Below are 11,387 nucleotides of genomic sequence, written 5' to 3'. Positions count from 1 at the left end.
TTAGATGCTGAAATTGAAAAGTTGCTGAAACAAGGATTGATCGAGAAATCAAATAGCCCCTGGTCTTCTCCACTTGTTTTGGTACACAAGAAAGAACAACATTCTTCAAGAATCCAGAGTGTAATTTTTGACAACGACCTTTTGGTAGACTTTTTAAATCTACGAAGACATTTGTGTAATGTACATAGACTAACTATGGAGCAGGCTAAGGCTGAAATGACCAAGTGTGACAGGACAGAGATGACGCACGACATGATGAGTGAGTCGAGGAAGCACGTGTATGTGACAGTTCTCAGTGACCAGTATAGTGACATTTCTTCTGATGAAGCGTGTGAACTGGAGTACGACAACGTATCGTCAGACGAAGAAGAGTTGGAAAAGATGGTGACCGACCCTAACTAACCCGGAAGAGATCGCGACATCTGTGAGTTCGTCATTACTAGAGGACATCATGCGCGAGGAGCCCGTCGCATAATATTCGTTCCGGGTATTTCACGTTCCGGCCGGAACTTTAAAATCATAATATTGGTTCCGGATTTTACTGTAATGTAGGTTCCGGCCATGAGTTCAATCTTCGAATCGCGGTATCTGTCCAGATTTCATTCCACATTGAGTCATGGAATTAGTGGGGGTTTTTCTTGAGATTTTAGCATCACGCAGCGACATTCTATTTTCGTGCGTCGCGCAATGTTTTGTACTTAGCAATTTTAAAAAAAATAGATGAATAAATAGCCTGATGATACTCTTTCTGATACATATGACTTTGGTCCCATTATAAGTCTTTGTTTATCTTATGTATACAAATCGGTTATCTACAACTCAATTCCTTTTGTTTATTTAGTGCATGCCAGGTGTGAATCTCTCGCTTCAATGCACGCAAACCCGTAAAGACAGGTTAAGAGCATGGTTAGGAGATAAACAATTTAAGACCGGGTTTACGAAAGACTAACATTTAAAGAAACACAATGTCAAAGAATTAATTGATTGATGAATTTTTTATTTCAGAATTCGATAAAAGTAAAGAACAAATATTGATAATTATATATATTTATTATTAATTAAATTCTCTGTTTAAATGATATTACACGTGTTGACAAGTCGAGGCTCAAACACGGCTTCCACTCCTCATAATTAAAGATTTTTTTTCATAATTAGATATTATTGATGAAATGGCATGATATATGGTTTATATTCCAATTGAAATATGTATATGATTCACTGTTGAAGAATGTTACGTATATGGTTTATTTTCTTCAAAATTAATCTTCATACTACATGTAGGTACAGTACATGTATTTCATGATGATGTGATTTATTCTGTAATGAAATAAACATGAAAACATAAGAATACGAGTATGGTTTATTCCCTTTAATACCAAAAAGCCAAGCACGTGTAGTTAATGAAAATGATAATTTTTTTAATCGTCGGAAGAAAAAAAATAGTAATTGAGATATGAAAAGTAAAGACAATATATGTTGACTGGCTCGGCTTTTTATTTAATACGATAAAAAGAAAATATATATTTTTTTCTTTTCTTTTCTTTCGTCTTTTTTTTTTGCTATTTGTTTGTTTTAAAGGAATTAAAATGCACATTAGTGTTACCTCTAGGAATGTCCTAACCACCAACCGCTTAAGATATGTGGTAAAAATGATTATTTCTGCATGGGCGTTTGAATACATAAAACACGATGAAGTTGGTAAAAATATGATCGTTTTATACATGCCATTCATAGGCTTCGGAACCGGAGGGGGTGGGAGTAGGGAGGCTTAGCCCCCACTTTTTTTTTTGCAAAAATAGGCATAATATAGACATCGTACATTGGGGCGTAGGTTTACCCCCCCTCCCCCCACACACACACACTTTTTCAACCGACACGTTGCAGCTGAGTTTAAAAAAGGGTAAATGGTAGTGTTTGGAAAAAATACTGGCACTGGAAGAAGTTCTATCATAACCCCCCCCCCCCAACCCCAACCCCCACGAAATAGAATTTTCGTGTTTAGACAATTGACACATTTTCCTTTTTTGCTTGTCAAGAATTTTTTTTGTAGGTTTGATTTTTTTCTTTCACTTAAGCCCCCCCCCTTTCAATTTGCTTCTGACGCCAGTGTCATTATATTGAAATAATCTCAACTGCTTCGGAGAAAAAATATTAAATAAATACATGAAGGTTAAAAAAAATGTACATTTACTCAGGTACATGTAGGTTAAAGGTAAACTGCAATAATGTTCATGTAGCTGCGCTACGTGTTTTAAAAATCTCACCCCTTCTCCAATTTAAAAGAAAATGGAGATTATATTTCAACAGCCCCACAAAATGAAAAGTTATTTATCAATATTCCAACATTTTGTTATGAGGGAGTTTCAATTATAACAGTTGCAAAAATGTAAAAGTTTTGTTTAATTTTTAATTATTAATTTGCAAAACATGGAATAGAGTTCTATTTATTTTTTTGGAGCATCACTGTTGTAAAATTACGTAGCAGGATCATGGCATATTGTAGTAGCTGCAGATCTGTAGCTCTCCGAAAAAAATAGATCTGTAGCTGTCCGAAAAAAATATATTGATAGACCGGAGAGCTACAGTGCCACTCATTGAAAAAACTGTATATTTATTGCGCACAAAAAGGTGCGCTCGGTTCTTGATTAATTCTTCCAAATTCTTACTTCAATTGAAAATAAGGAAAGATTTCAAAAAAAATTCTTTTTCTTTATCTTCTATCAAGTACTCTCATAGTTGACATCCGAACGAAGCATATTAGACCGAATTGTCTTTGAAACCAAAATGGAAGTATAAATAAGTGAAATGTTCGATAATTACAATATCAGGGTCAGGAGGACTATTAACAACAACTATGGGGAATGTTTGGTTGTGGAAACAGCGAAAGAATATGTTAGGAACACACGGTTAGTAATATTTTGAGATTATTGTTTTAAAAACATGGAGAGATAAATCGAGAACCGAGCGCACTTTTTTGTGCGCAATAAATATACAGTTTTTTCAATGGGTGGCACTGTAGCTCTGCGGTCTATCAATATATTTTTTTCGAAGAGCTACAGATCTGCAGCTGATATTGTAGATGCTTGTCTGCACAAATCGTGGCAATTGAAGGTAAGACGGGACCACAATTTATAGGGAATAAAATTATATTTTTTAATTAAAATATTATACATGCAGAACAAAATGGATCCGTAGAACCAACTGGGATAGCGGAAACAAGTGTCTAAGGGGAGTGATTTTTGGGAAAACAGAAGCTAACATGGATATACAAGTGTAAAGAAAGAATGTTTTGAAATTTTCTCAATAATACCCAAGGTCATGCAAACATGATTTATAAAACAAGCTAATTCAGAGAATCTATGTCCCCGGCATTACGGAAAAGAAGAGCATGCACGAACCGAAGGGGGGGGGGGGTTAAGACGGGTGTGTGTTAGGGAGTTATGGTATGACATTTCATTGCAAAATCGTAAACGCTTCTTGAGATATCGTCCATGGCCAGAAATGAAAGTTTTACACCCAGAAAGAATATACAAATACATGTATATGAATTAACGATGTTGACCTTTGAAATTTTGACCTCAAACCCAATAGTTTAGAGGCCTTCCTCATAATTAGGACATAGGGGGTTGTGGAATAAAATTCCGCTCAAAGGCTACTCTCCATAGATATCGCGTGGAAACGAAAATGTTTTAAAAATAATTTATGAATTCATTACCTTGACCTTTGACCTCAAAATCTTTAAGGCTTTCTTTAGGCCATAGGAGGTTTTTAAAATTTCTTTCCTATAACTCAAAGGTTTTTCGTCTGTATACCTGTATTTCGGGCTGTCTGTCTGTCTTTTCCAATCTTTGACTATGATAACTCAGACTGGAACCCAAATTATGGTCATATTTCTGGGTACTATTACTGAGAGTTATTTTAAAAATCTTTTGCTATTTTGAAGTTCTTTTTCCACTTTGTGTCGAAAATAAGTTAGCCGGAACCAAAATTATGATAATATTTAACGTTCCGGTTAGCATTACTGCGTGCATTTTCAACTATTTTTTTGCTACTTTGATGTTTCTATTCCAATTAATGACGAAAATAAGTTAGCCCGGAACCAAAATTATGATCATATTTAACATTCCGGGTTAGCATCACTGGGCGCATTTTCAACTATTTTTGCTACTTTGAAGTTCCTTTTCCACATTATGACGAAGATATGTTAGCTCGGAGCCAAAATTATGATCATATTTAACGTTCCGGATAATCATTACTGGGCGCAATTTCAACTATTTTGCTATTTTGAAGTTCTCTTTCCTTTTTATGACGAAGATAAGTTAGCACGGAACCAGAATTATATGATCATATTTAACGTTCCGGGTTAGCATTACTGAGTGCATTTTCAACTATTTTTGCTACTTTGATGTTTCTTTTCCACTAAATGACGAAAATAAGTTAGCCCGGAACCAAAAATTATGGTCATAATAAACGTTCCGGGTTGCAATTACTGAAAGATATTTCATATCTTTTAGCTACTTAGTTGTTTCTTTTCCATTTTGTTACGAAGCTAAGTTAGCCCGGAACCAAAAATTATGCTCATAATAAACGTTCCGGGTTGCATTTACTGAAAGATATTTCATATATTTTAGCTACTAAGTTGTTTGTTTTCCAGTTTTTGACGAAGCCAAGTTAGCCCGGAACCAAAAATTATGCTCATAATAAACGTTCTGGGTTGCAATTACTGAAAGATATTTCATATATTTTAGCTACTTAATTGTTTGTTTTCCAGTTTTTGACGAAGCCAAGTTAGCCCGGAACCAAACATTATGCTCATAGCCTCATAATAAACGTTCCGGGTTGCAATTACTGAAAGATATTTCATATCTATTTGCTACTTAGTTGTTTGTTTTCCAGTTTTGACGAATCCAAGCTAGCCCGGAACCAAAAATTATGCTCATAATAAACGTTCCGGGTTGCAATTACTGAAAGATATTTCATATATTTTAGCTACTTAGTTTTTTGTTTTCCAGTTTTTGACGAAGCTAAGTTAGCCCGGAACCAGAATTATATGATCATAATGAACGTTCCGGGTTGCAATTACTGAACGATATTTCATATATTTTTGCTACTTAGTTGTTTTTCCCCAGTTTTTGACAAAGCCAAGTTAGCCCAGAACCAAGATTCATGGTCATGATTAACGTTCTGGGGTGTAATTACTGAAAGATATTTCATATATTTTTGCTACTTTGTTGTTTCTTTTCCATTTTGTTACGAAGCTAAGTTAGTCCGGAACCAAAAATTATGCTCATAATAAACGTTCCGGGTTGCAATTACTGAACTTCCTATTTCAAGTTACCATCACGTGTAGATGTAGAAGGGGCGGGGTGTTAGCTCCCCCTTAGTCACTTAAAGAATTTAGTTAAAACAATCGAATTAAATTTTGATCCACTCGCACACTCGCTTCCCTTAGTGTAGCTACTAGCGAGTATGCAAGCAAATCTAGCATCTAAAACCATATTCGAATACATGTTTTGTATAATCATATATGTGACCCCCCCCCCCCCTCCCCCCCTCAAAAAAAAAATCAGGTTTGGAGACGATTAAAGTTTTTATTTTCCTTACTTATTAAGAACATTTCTGACTTCTTTATTGGGTGTATCCCTAGTCCTTTTTTTAGAAGCATGTTTTAATTTAAGACTGACATGTTTAAGTATTTTTTTAAAATTCATTTTAATCGATTTCTATTGCATACATATATCTTTAGCAGATTAGTCCATTTTTATCCAAGTTTTGTGTAACAAAAAAAGAGATTAATATAATAGAGTTATTTGTGTACAATCTAGTTTACATTCAGCAGAAACAGAAAAACGGAGCTACATGACAATATACAAGTAACTTTTCTTTCCATAGTTGTTTGTAGAAAAGATATAAGGCATACATGTAACATCTTTTCTTGTTCTTTGTCCAAGCTGATCAACAAACTCTCTCTCTCTCTCTCTCTTCCACGAAGAGGAAGTCACCTCTATAAACTTTCTTTAATTTTTTGAATATGTGTTGTTTCTCTGCTGTTTTTATTATTTACATCGGCTTAAACCAATAAATGCAGCAGATTGGTTTAGATCTTTTGAATGTATCCCCCCCCCAAGCCCGCCGGGTTTGTGCCAATAAAAAACAATAAATTGTATATTTTTATCTACTTGGAAAGGGCTTGAATAAATCTTTTTTGATGTTTTAATCTTTAAATGCATACATGTCAATGAGCGCATTCTTATTAACTGTTCTCTCCATTTCTATTTGTACAGGTATATACATATATTCACACGGTATGATGTTCATAAATGGATTTAGTTCATTAAAGAAATCATTAATTTACAGTAAATAGTTGATTTATTTACACAACAAACATTCTTAATTGTTTTCCTGACACCAGCGTTTCTTAAAATCACCTAAGATATGACATGTCCGCAGTCATCTTAAAGTTAGGACTAAGATTAGGAGGTCTCCCAAGATAGGATAGCTTCAGTGGCCTCACTTAAGACTAAGATATGTCGTAAGTTCGTCTTAAGAGATGTCTTAGTCCTAAGATAGCTTCATAAGCATGCCTGCAGGTTTTCATTTTAAATTAAGATTTTACATTCCCATCGAGTTCTAGAGCGGAAATACACGTTTTATCAGAATTAAAGAGAAACCTATTCTTTTTTTCCAAATAATTATAGTTTTTGAAAGTTCATAAAAAAAATCTATTATATCTATAGGAAAAGTCATTCAAAGATGTCTTGAAAAATCAGGTAGGCGATAGAACAAACGTTCGCGGTTGCCTTCCCCACTAAGACTCCTTTGTTTGTTGAACACATTCAATAAATTGTTAATTAAAATATAGAAAATTTTATACCAAGCAAATCAAGTTTTTTGTCTACTGTTCACTGCAGGGGAAGGGGTGGGGAGGGGGGGGGGGGTGAGTGAGCAGACTTCACAATGCTATTCATATAAATAGTAAAATACAGATCTGTGTCTGTAATACATTTCTTCTTCAGTGTTCTTTTTACTATTGAATACAAATATACTTGTACTTATGTGCATAAATAAAAATGAGTTGAATTTTATTCAAACGTTTTTAGCCGTGTCATTTAAAACATTTCCAAGTTGATCATGTGCATGTTTTGTTGACATATAACATTAAAATTTTAAAAAAAAAATCTTCACCTGACGAAGAAAAATAATCAACAAACGGGAAACACTTTTCCTTCGTATTAAATGCTTAAATTATAAATTCCCTTTTTAGATCCGGCATGCACTCGTTTCCCATTATGTTCTTGTATTCTAATTTATTTTATATTTGGTTTAAAAAAACGCAACTACATGTATGGGTGTTCAAAAAGTTGTAAGGAAATTAAAATATTATACCTAATAATTAAAAGTATTTTATGGTAAATATAATTAATCTATCACCATTATCATCTGATCAGGGTGGTCATGTGTGCTTACGGCGTTTCGCAAGACTGAGCAATTATTCGTATCGATAGAAGCCAAGTCTATCGTAAAACAGCACGATGGGGGGTATATCAATGTAAACAAGTTTCACACCTTCTTTTGTTTACAAAGAACCAAAATAATCAACTGGAATTTCATGGATTAATATAATATTTAAATCAGAGACATCAATAAATATATAATGTCTCTGGTAAAAAGACCGCATATTCTGACTTGAAATGTATACACATATGTATGTCTTACGATTAAATCCTGCTGTATCATATACGAAGGTATAAAAGAAAGAAGAAAATTAAAATTAACAGACAATATTAAATATAAATAGAGTTTAATAGGGTGCTTGGTTGCCCGGAACGTTTTTTACGGCCGGAACCAATCTTACGCGGGCCGGAACGTTTATTATGACCCGGAACCAATATTACAGGTATTTAGCGTTCCGGCCGGAACGCCAAGTTACCCGGAACGTATATTATGCGACACCCGCAGTAAATGTTGATGACTTTCTGTGCGGGGATAGTGACTTCGAATTTCGGGGAGAGGACCACGAACAATATATGGAGGATGAAGAATGCGAGTCCGCGGTGCCGACAGAGGATAGTGATATGGACACTACCAACGAAACCGGAAGTACCTCTGAGACGACCGTGATTTCGTTAACTCTAATTAAGACCGAGACTGTGTATCCGGACGGGACATCAGAAGTCGTGCGTAACACATCCATCGCGCACTCCAGAAATATGGACCCAATGAATGTGAACTTTGCTGACATTGCAATGGAAATTATCACCGAAGTGCCATATCACTTTAACAATCGTAATGTGCGCGTAGTGAACTCCGTGAACTCTACCCTGTGAATTTTTAGTGACTATGGACTAGAACAATTGTGCCATTTTATTTTATTGTGTAAATATGAGTTTGTAAAAATTTGACTGTAATTGAACGTGTTATATCATTACTATTTTTGCATTTGAAAATGTTGTATTTTTTTGTATGTACATAATCTTTGAGCGGAGTCAAAAATCTTAGGTGGGGGAAGTTGTCACGTATTTTTAAGTCACTCTTTTTCTAAATTTATTAATTTATTTGTTTAGTTAATATTATGCAGTATTTATATAACTCCCAGTCACTCGTTCTATTTTTAGAATAGTTTGTTTACACCCGGTCACTCATTAGGAGTGACGGTCCTTTGTTTATACCCCAGGAGTGATGGTCATTTAGTATATAAACGGGTACTTATTTGATACGAGACGCAGTTTTATATAGTTGTGCTGGGATATACTTCGCTCAAATATTGTTTCAGGATGAATTATACAGTGTTTTGTTGTGATGATTTTGGATGATTCTTAACTATGATTAGTGTGTAAATGAAATGTTAACCGATACTGACTTTTGATTTCCAGGAGGGAGTAAATCGCCGGAGGCGATTAAATACCTGGATTACGCATTGAGCGTTTACTTATATTTTACATATTATTGCTACCTGCAATAAGAAATGGATTAATTAATTAATTAATCTGACAATTGCTCGGACGTTACACTATATTAATGAGATACAAGTAGTAAGTGCAAGGTTTATGCTACAAGCCTCAAATATATTTTGATAAATACCGAAAAAAAAATCAAACAAAATCTGCGAGTCATATTGAAACTGGAAAATCTGAGTAAAATATTAAGTAAAAACAGAACATACATAGCGTCGGAATTGCAAATTCACAGTAAATATCCGACAGTTTAAGTTTTTCTGAAGAGAAAATGTATAATTCAATTTTTACAAAAAATCAACAGAATGATTGAAATGGGCTCTTAAATAAAATGTGAAAAAATAAAAATTGAACCAGTGGTTTCAGATATTTTGGCGATTAAAAATGAAATGGCAAAAAAGCCTAAAAGATTCACGAGATGACGTCACAATATTGTACCTTTAACCTCTTGATATGACCTTGATCTTTGTAGTACATAAAGAATGGAGACTCTTTAAATATGTGTCCAAATATCAGTCCTATCTACTATTTATGGAACAAAAGTTACATTGCATTTTATAACAGAGTGTTACATCCTTGTTTATTGCACTTAGATAGCGTAAACAGATTCCAAAATGTAAGCTCCTAATTTTAGTTCCATGGTGCAAACATGCCAAAACTTATTTTCTTACAGGGATCATTCATTGTCGTCAATATAGTAATATTATTCTTTTTTCTCCAGTACTTTTTAAGAAATGGGTTAAAATAGAATCCACGGGTGTTTTGTCCTACCTTAAATTCAGGTGTATTTACTATAAATATTTTCAATACATTTTTAGGGCACCTGAGTAAACTCAGGTGACCTATTGCTATCTGTTTTCGTCCGTCGTCGTCCGTCGTGCGTTAACATTTGAACATTTTCAGCTTCTTCTCTGAAACCACTGAACCAATTTCAACCAAATTTGGGATATAGCATCTAAAGATGAAGGGAAACAAAAATAGTGAATTTCATGGTCCCTCCCCCCCCCCCGGGGCCTGGGGGTGGGGACAAAAACCACTAAAATTAGTGCAATCTTTAAAAATCTTCTTTACTCCTGGACATCAAGCAGTCAAACTGTTGGTATGATTGTAATCAGCATTAAGTCTTCTACCAAAATTGTGAAATTCATGGCCCCAGGGTCAGGGGTTTTAGTGCTAGGGCGGGGCTAAATAGATTATAGTGAAAATGTATTATTTCTTTGATATACTTCTTTTCTGCTCCTGGGCATTAAATAAACTAACCAAGTGCATAGTTATGGTTAATAAGACTGCCTTTTCTAAAATTGTGAATCGAATGGCCCAGGGTCAGGGGTTGTAGTGCTAGGGCGGGGTCATATTGATCACTATAGTGAAAATGCAATAAATCTTTGATATTCTTCTTTTCTGTTTGCGGGCATTAAATAAACTTACCAAGTTTATAATTATGGTGAATAAGGCTGCCTCTTCAAAATTGTGAATTTCATGACCCCTGGGTTGGGTGTTCTGGTGTTAAGGTGGGGCTGTATTGTTTATATAGTGAAAATACATAAACTCTTTAAAAATTTTCTTTTCTGCACCTAGGTATTATTTAAACAATAAAATGATTTCTTTGTTTGTTACCACTGGAATTAACGCAAACAGCTGTTGCTGAAAAAATACATTACCCGCTTACGCGGATTATGTTAATATTTTCTGCAATAGCTGCGACCGCGTTAATTCCAGTAATAACAAACAAAGAAAGACATTTTATTGTTTATATTTATATCTGTTTAAATAATCATTTAAAGTAAGATTAAAAAGATTAATTACTGTATTAATGATGCGAACGTTTTTATACGTTTCATTGATGGAACAGCCATGCACTGATCAAGAAATCTGTACAGAAATCTGTACAGGCGACATGTCTATTGTAGTTCGTGCAGTGATTAACGCAATGGGTTTTCTTAAGAAATAAAGGAGAAAATATTCAGTGGATGTAAATATAAACCAATGAACTATGTACATAGTTATGAGGAGGAAGGATGCTTCTTAGAGATTTGTGAATTTCAGGGCCCCTGGGTCAGGTCTTGTGTTAGAGTGGGTCTCTAATGTTTATATAGTAAAATGCACGACTTCTTTGAAAATATTTTCCTTTGATCCTGGGTATTATGGCAATGATCTTAGTATATATTTATGACGAAGAATGCTGCTTCTTCCAAAAATGCTTGCTTTCCTGGCCCCTGGGTCAGAGGTACTTGGGAGGGGGGGGTCTGAAAATGATTTAATGCTTTGAAATCTGCACTTTGGTATTAATCAACAACATGATGAAATAAAATTTATAAAATTTCTAAAATTTTGAAAGATCTGGCCCCCGGGTCTGTGGTTCCTGTGGGATGTGGTGCACAACTGATAATGATAAAGTGGAAATGCATTTTCTCTTTGTTACTGTGATCTACA

Source organism: Saccostrea cucullata, unplaced genomic scaffold (assembly GCF_032062105.1).
Source record: "Saccostrea cucullata isolate Sc308-1 unplaced genomic scaffold, CSIRO_AGI_Scuc_v1 ctg2444, whole genome shotgun sequence".
In the NCBI taxonomy this organism is placed as follows: domain Eukaryota; kingdom Metazoa; phylum Mollusca; class Bivalvia; order Ostreida; family Ostreidae; genus Saccostrea; species Saccostrea cuccullata.
Note: the sequence above shows the minus strand (reverse complement) of the source record.